Here is an 8689-nt window from a genome sequence, read left to right on the forward strand (position 1 = left end):
CCGGTGCTGCTGGCAGGCCTCCGAGTTGTTGTGGAATCAGGGGAATCTGCTGCTGCTACTGCTGCACCGGAACCTGGGCTGGGGCCGCCTGTTGCTGCTGGCCGGCCTGGGCTTGCGGCTGGGCGGTCCGCCTGTTGCTGCTGGCCGGCCTGGGCTTGCGGCTGGCCGGCCTGGGCCTGCAGCTGGCCGGCCTGGGCTTGCCCTGCTCCACAGTGTGCTTCATATTCCACCTGCTCATAAACTTCTCGCACCAGGTGAGGCAGATTCTCGATCACTTCCCTCAGGGTGTGCTGTAAATCCCTCACCATACTGTTGGTCTCATGCGGCTGTTCCTACACTCCTTCCTCCGGGGAGATGCGATCTCTCTGGGTTTTTGATCTCGCCGTAACCCGGCTGCTCGCCTCAGCAAATTGATGGGCTGCTGCATTCCAGTCGTGGGAGCTTTCTCACCTCCTTGCTCCCGTCAGCTCCTGTGACTGCCAAAGGCCCCTGGCGCCGAAATCGCTCCAGCTCGGTGGGGGTTCCTGGCCAGTCCGTGGAGACATGTACAGTGTCGCTGTCACCTTCTTGGTTCCGGTGGCCCCTGCAGGAGTAGCTGGCGTAGATTTCTCAAGCCCGGCACCCTCCTCTGCAGCGAGGTCCTTCGGTTCGGTCCCATTCGGGATCTGTTCTTTGGATAGAGATTTCCCATCGTCTTCACTCATATCGGTGGTGATAGATGTGGAACGATTTGGAATGATGAGATTCTAAACAGTCTGTAAGGGTACCATCAATCAACGAGTCACATCTCAGTCAAGAGGACGACTTTATTGAAAAGAGGTTTCACTAACAAGGTTTCTGTTTAGAATAACGTGTGAGGAATCAAGCAGGTAGTAAAAAGGGAGTTCAAACAGTCTCTACACCAATGAGACCTATTCCCGCCCGGGAATAAAGAAGCGCCAAAGTCCTGGGAATCATAACGGTCTATGTAGTCCAAACGTCTATGTTCCCAGGCCTCTGAATAAAAGCAAAATCCAGCAGACTAAAGCAATCCTCCTTATCTCCCTCCTGCCCTTGAAGTGTTTTGCGTTTCATTAACAAGCTACTCGTTTGTGAGCATGCGCTTGGGATGCTAGGCAACAACTGTCAACATATGACCTATTACAGAAAGGAAAGCAGGGTTAAGGTCACTTACAGGTCAAGCATATATACATCTGATCAAACATGGCAGCTTGCTGACACTCTGGAGCCATCCTTTCTGAGCTAAGACAAAAATGTTTGAAGCAGAAGCTAAAAAACTGTGAGCAAGCTCACACTAACTCAATTTAGAGGGAACACTGCTCTCAATCCTCACTGGTTTTGTTTTCTGGGCTAAATTCAAGTCCATTGTTGTTATTTACCCTGCTCTTCTGTCTTTAACAGGTTGGACTTCTGTAGAATATAGATAAAACATTCACTACCTATCTTTCTGCATGTTAAACATGAAGGACAGGGTATGCAAAGTAAGATGGCAACCTTGACTGATGCTGGACTGCTAATAGAGTGGAAAGGTCCAGAATGACTGAGTTTCTTTATAGATAAAGCTTGCACTGAACGAAGGATTCCACCAGGTAAGGCTTCTTGGGTCACTGCATTACTGTGGAAGGAAAAGATATGCTTGGTTAAATTCATGCCTCTTTCAGAATTTCCATCCTGCCTTTCATCTCAGCTCCTGAGGCTAGCACTCAACAAAATCTTTTGAACCATCAGCAACAACATAAACAGTATTAACACCACAATGAAATACAACATCCATCTTCAAAACAGCGATAAAACAGCAGAAAAACAGATATCTTTAATTAAAACTTCTGTAGAATAAAATAATTTTTATCTGGCATCTAAGAGCTATCGTAGTCAGCAACTGAATGTTCCTGGGGAAAGGAACATTCACACACATCTGGGTGACCACCATCAAGAAGGCCCTATCCTTGGTCACTGTGCCTGTTGTAGTTTGTAGATAGTAAAGGTTTCCCTTGCTCAAAAGCTAGTCAAATCCGACTCTGGGGGGCAGTGCACATCTCCGTTTCCAAGCCGAAGAGCCAGCGCTGCCCAAAGACTTCTTCGTGGTCATGTGGCCGGCATGACTAAACGCAGAGGTGGACAGAATGCTGTTGCCATCCCACCAAAGTGGTACCTATTTATCTACTTACAAATTCTTGCTTTCGAGCTGCTAGGTTGGCAGGAGCTGGGGCCAGAGACAGGAGCTCACTCCGTCATGTGGCACTAAGGTCTCGAACTGCCAAACTACAGACCTTCCAGTCTGCAGCTCAGCATCTTAATCTCTGATCTTTTATGCAATAGCCCTTCCCAGGACCTATGTACAGGCATTATATATGTTTCACATAACAGAAACTAGGATGGTCCTTGCATCTGCCAAACAATTGTATTAAGCTGTGTGCTAATTTGCTGCTCACCCTCTACCTATATGTACCTATATGTATGGACTGGTGACTTCCATTTCAATGTATCTGAAGAAGTGTTTATGTACACGAAAGCTTATACCTTGAATAAAACTTTGTTGGTCTTAAAGGTGCCACTGGACTCAAACTTTGTTCTTTGGGATGTAAATAGGGAAATACTTTTTACTTTAGGATGTAAACTGTTTAGGGAAAACTCAGAGTTTGGATCTGTCATGGCATCTCCATCCTGGGAAAAACTTCACTTGTTGAATTTTGATCTGTCATCATTCAGTTATTAAAAACACAGGATACCTGTCAGAAACAAGGTCACTATTCTATGCGATATTAGGCTATTACTGTAAGAACAAAAACACCCCCATTATGATAACAAAACAACAACAAAAACCCCCAAACAAAACTTTAAGCAGGAAATTTTAGAAAATGGAAAATGTGATCAAGCAAAATTAAAAGTAATAATGAAGAAATTTTCAGGGCTTTTTCTTTCTTTTAAAATTAAATATTATATTTTTCCTCATCTTGTTAATTTGGTTTAATTCACCAATGTATTTCATCTGGTGTTTCATACATCATTCTCTCATTCCATCAACAGCCTTTTCCCAATTAAATCTATTGCCACAACTATTCTCTTCAGGTTCTAAAAGTTTATCCCCCAGAACTTTAAAAACTTTTGTTTTCTGTGAGTTCATCATACTGCCCAATCTTTCAGCAGATGTTGCTGTTATGTTATGGATCTAGCACATGGTGGCAGGCTTTCCAAAGAATTTGCTAGAGAGCGGCTGAAAAGAGAAAGTGACCATGATTGTATTTCATTGCAGATGAGTCTTCTGGTCTCTAAAGTCAATTATTCTAGCTGCAGACTGCACTCAAAGGTACATATCTGTGTGTTTGGATGTGAGGGTACACATCCATGATACAATTCCAGACTCTCAGGGTAACCTTGCTGAAGCTAAGATGTAGGTAATTCCTGAATGGGACCTATACATGCTTTCAGGGGTTCCATGACCCCCCCCCCAAAGAAGAGGAGGAGGAGAAGACTGGATTTATATCCTGCTTTTCACTACCCAAAGGAATCTCAGAGTGGCTTACAATCTCCTTTACTTCCCCTCTCCACAACAAACACCCTGTGAGGTAGGTGGAGCTGAGAGAGCTCTTTTGAGAACTGCTCCTGAGAGAACAGCTTCAAGAGAACTTGTGACTGACCCAAGATCACACCAACAGCTGCATGTGGAAGAGTGGGGAATCAAACCCGATTCTCCCCAATTAGAGTCTGCACTCCTAACCACTACACCAACTTGGGTCTCAGATATATAACAAATAAAGGAAATGTAATAAATAAAGATAAGGGTTTTCACTACTGTAAGTCTGATATTCTTTAGGTTTTCTGAAGCAGACTGCAGAAACCTTTGCCTCCCTCATAAACATCACTGAGTGAGGGCCACACTAGATGAGATGGTCCCAGTGAAGGAGCTTCAGCCTTCCCCAACTGACACAGCCTAGTGGGGCACTATTTGCCCTTCTGGAGGCTCCAAGTGGATTGAGGGGCTACATGAAGAACTCCCCAATGTGGCCTGGGGGGTTTTTTGATTGGGAAAATGGTGCATGAGGAAAGCACAAACTCCCTTTCCCTGTGTGCTGTGGTCCCAGTTCAAATTGGATCCCATTCACCTGAGCATTGAATTCCCACTGCGGAAATCATAAGTGCATGTCTGACAGATGGTTCTCATGGCAGACCTGGACACCACCCCAGGACTGTCTATTGTATAGTTAGGCCTAATTGATCAGAGACTGTGACTAGCCTAGTGCCAGTGAGGGAGCTGATGGCAACTCCTGCAGCATTTCCCCATAGCGATTAAGCACCCAGCTATGCATTCCAATACATCTATGTAGCACAGCCACTGTCTCCTTAATTAGGGAAATATGTTTTACTTTCCCAAGAAAAATCTTTTGAACAGGATGTGGATTTTTGCAGGATTCTTGGCTTGCAGACCTTTCTTGAAAAACACAAGTGGCATTATTCTCTGACAAAAGGTTTTTCTGTGGATGCAAATAGCAGAAGGTTGGGTGGGAGTGGGTGGTAGAAATACTATAAATAGACTTTCTTTGATGGCAATAACTCAGAAACACACCTGTGGAGGAAAAAAAATTACATTGAGTATGGCTGTCAATAACAGCGTCACACTGAAGTACATTTTTCCCCACTGACATTACAAACAGTGAATCACAAATAGGATTAATTTAGTCATTCATTATGTATGATAAATATTGGGTGACAAATTTGCAGAATAATTTCCTCAGTATACTCAGTTTGTGGAACTGACAAATTCAAAGAGAAACTTGAAGCTGATGTGTACCTTCTAAACACATCAGAATTTATCACATAAGTGTGCAGAGAGGTGTACAGTCCTGGGCAGCAGGATTTGGAAAGCTTTTTCAGGCCTCCCAGTAAGTATGACTCTATACCCACTCCTAGAAGGTGACTTTCAAAAGGAGAAGAGTAACATAGCAACTCTCTCTTGTCCTTTCCTTGGCCTTTGTGCTAAGAACACAGACCAATGTATAGTGTTGCATTGGAAACAGGGAGATTGAAATTCAAATCTCTATTCCATCATGTGGCTAAATGGGCCAGTCACACTCCACCTAACCTATTTTACAAGGCTGTTGACACTCCACCTAACCTATTTTACAAGGCTAAAATAAGACTAAAATAAGAGTGAGACTAAAATAAGAGTGTGCCATTCTGAGGTCCTTAGAAGAAAGAGAGGATATACATGTGGTTAATAAATACCTCTTTAAAGAGCAATCCTAAACAGATCTACTCAATGGGGCTAACTCCCAGGAATGTGTTCCTCAGATTATACTGGTACTTGTACTTCAGCAATTCTGCTAAAGCCGTAGACTCTCCAGTAGTCACCAAAATATTGATCGGCAAATGAGTTACATTTTGAATATTGTACACAAAGTGTTAGTAGTTTGCAAACATTAGAAAGCACAGAAAAGCGAACTGTTAGATTTATAGCCATGATCAATTGATCAAACAGATTTTTCTAGCTGATGATACAGTAAGCATATGACCTTATTCACATATCTATTCACATTCACTATTCCATTCAGTATTCTGGAAAATATTTTGCCAGATATATTTTGCAACCATAGATAAATGACTAAGAACTTGCTTTCATCTAAAGTTCTTTTCAGATGTCACTTTCACACTTGCTGGGAGCCTAGAAACTGTATGGAGGTCCTCCAAACATGCACAGTCACCATGCTGTCTGAACAGGAATGATGTACATATTTTGTATGCATGTACGTGCAAACCAATTGCTGAATTTTCCAAGGTTCTGGCTCACCAAAAGTTATGCATCTGCAACATGTTCAGACGTGGCGATCACATGTATGGGCTCACCAAAAGTTATGCATCTGCAACATGCCTCTGTCAGCCCTGTTCAGACGTGGCGATCACATGTATGTGCGAGACTGCGGGTAGTATGCATTCCTGATATGCATGGCTGCCACATGAGCATAACTTCTGAAAAGGATACAAGTGACTAACCAATCTATTTTTTATATGGGAGTCCATGAACACTTCTGGCATAGACAATGGCAGGGACACTTCAGCTAACCCTAGTTAGTACTGCACAGAAGGCAATGGTAAACCACTTCTGATCATCTCATATCTTGAAAACTCTATGAAGAGAAAATCCAAAATGAAATAAGATACAGTGATGGAAGACAGCCCCTCCCCCTCCGTTGGATAGCACTCAAATAGCTACTGGGGAAGAGTAGAGGACAAGTTGGAGTAGAGCTGTTCCTAATGCCTCAATGGTTTAAAGCCAAAAGGACATCCAGTTGTTGGTGTGAATGGATGCAAAAGGAAGTCCAAAGCTGTTTGAGAGATATAAGAGGAATATGGAAAGTGAGAGGTATGAATATTAAAACATTGCAGCTCTGGGAGTGAGTGAGCTAAAGTGGGGTGGATTAGGACATTTTCAGTCAGAAAATTGCAGAAGTGTTTTATTCAAGAAATGACAAGCACAGAAGAAATTGAGTTACTCTAATAGGTAGACAAGATGTAGCACAGGCAATCAGGGGCTATAATGCAAGATCCGACTGAAAAATATCAATCAGACATCCAGAAAGCCTATCAGAACCATAATTCAAGTTTATGCCCCAACTACAGATGCTAAAGAGGAAAAAAACTGAAGTTGAACACACACCTAAACAAGATGTGTTGATAATCATAGGTGATAAGAATGCAAAAGTGGGAGACAAAGTAGAATCAAATGTTATTAAAAAATTGGGCTAGGAGGACAAAATGAAGCAGGAGAGTGACTAGAATTCTAGGAAGACAACATTTTGTTCATTGTGAACATATATGTCAGGCAACTGAACACACAGTTGTATATGTGGACATCACGGAATGGCCAATATTGAAATAAAATAGATTACATAACTGGAAGCAGAAAATGGAGAAGCTCTATTCTGTCTGCTAAAAAAGACCTGGACTGTGGTACAGACCATGAATTGTTAATATTGAAAAATAGAATACAGCTGAATAAAAATACAGAAACATTCACAGTGCCAGAATACATTCTAAACAACATTCCTAAAGAGTTTAAAAACAATGTAAAGAACAGATTTGCATTATTAAGTTCAAGTGAACAGGAACCGGAAGAACTATGGGTTGAAACCAGAGATATTATCAAGGAAGAATGTGCAAAGATTACTCCTGTTGCCAAAAGGAATAAAAAGCCTTGATGGATGACTGATGAAACTCTGAAAATTGCTAAAGATAGACAAGAAACAAAAGTAAAAGGTGACAGAATTAGAATCGGCAGTCTAAATGCAGCATTCCAATGATCAGCACATAGAGCTAAAAAGAATTGTTATAATAACCATTGTAAAGAAATTGAAGAGAACAATAAAAAAGAAGAAGAGAGATATTCTGCAAGATCCAAGGAATGAAAGGGAAATTTAAAGCAAAGTTTGGCATACTGAAAGACCAAAATGGAAACACAAATAAAGAAGAGATTGGAACAGTACACTGAAGAACTATGCAGAAGAGATGAAAGGATGACAGATTCCTCCAAATAAGAAACTTTTGAAGAAGAACCTACAGTTTTAGAGAGTGAAGTGAAAGTTGCACTGAGCAATTGGGAGAAACAAATCACCAGGAATAGATAGAATATCAATAAAGCAATTTCAAGTCCATCAAAATCTTAACAAAAATATGGCAACAAATGTGGAAAACAGAACAGTGACCCACAGACTGGAAAAGCTCAATCTACATTCCAATTCTGAAAAAAGATGTCAAGGGCTGCAGCAACTATTCGACCATTGCATTGATTTCTCACATGAGTAAATGAGGTCTGAGGACCAACTATGAACGTGAGTTCAATCTAAGCATTTAAATAAAAGGAAAATAAAGCTCCCCAAAGTCCCCACGGAACAGAAAGGGAGGCGAGCGGGGGAGGGACGCCTCCGAAACGCACGTACTTAAAAGCGAATTGGAGGGGGGGAGCAGAAGAAAAAGCAAATAAAACTGTTAAGAAAGACTTACCAAGGCAAGTTCGAGCATACAAGCACATATTCAGAGACTTTTAAAATATTGGTTAAAGTAAACAATCCACAAAGATGGCGGGGAAGAGGATGGAGAAAGAGAAACTTTTAAAAGCGAAAGGGACTGAGAGCCCAAGACTGGAAGCAACCAGTGAGCTGGCAAAGACATTGGCGGAATCCATTCACCCTCTGCTGGACCAGATGAATAATCTCAAGCAGCAGCTGTCAACAATGAATCAATGTATCACCACCCAGCAAACACAGTTGAGTGAGACACTTAAAATGATGGATCAGAGAAGATCCGGTTCCGGTTTCGGCGAAGACGGGCGAGGTCGGAGGGAGCTCCCGATCGTTTTGCCGACTTACACCCTCCCCATCGGGCAAGGGGAACCCCAACAGGGGTTTCCAAGTACCCGGGTAGGTGGCGAGGAAGCCACCTCAGCAAGGAGCTTTTTTTCGGCGAAGATACCAGCGGCGGCTGGACCTGAAACCGAAAGTGCTCTCAGCGATGGGCGGGGAAACACCCAGCGAAAACGCTGGGTAAGTGCCGAAGACCTGAGCTTAGCAGAGACCTTCCCTCTTTAAATATAAATAGAACTGCCTATGAGGAGAGAAGGAACATAATTTTGTTAAAGCATGTAGAAGAAAGTGATTGGGACTTACAAAATAGAAGCGGGCCGTGAAAAAAGAAGAGG

The sequence above is a fragment of the Gekko japonicus genome, unplaced genomic scaffold (genome assembly GCF_001447785.1).
Source record: "Gekko japonicus isolate JY-2015 unplaced genomic scaffold, Gekko_japonicus_V1.1 scaffold1560, whole genome shotgun sequence".
Taxonomy (NCBI): domain Eukaryota; kingdom Metazoa; phylum Chordata; class Lepidosauria; order Squamata; family Gekkonidae; genus Gekko; species Gekko japonicus.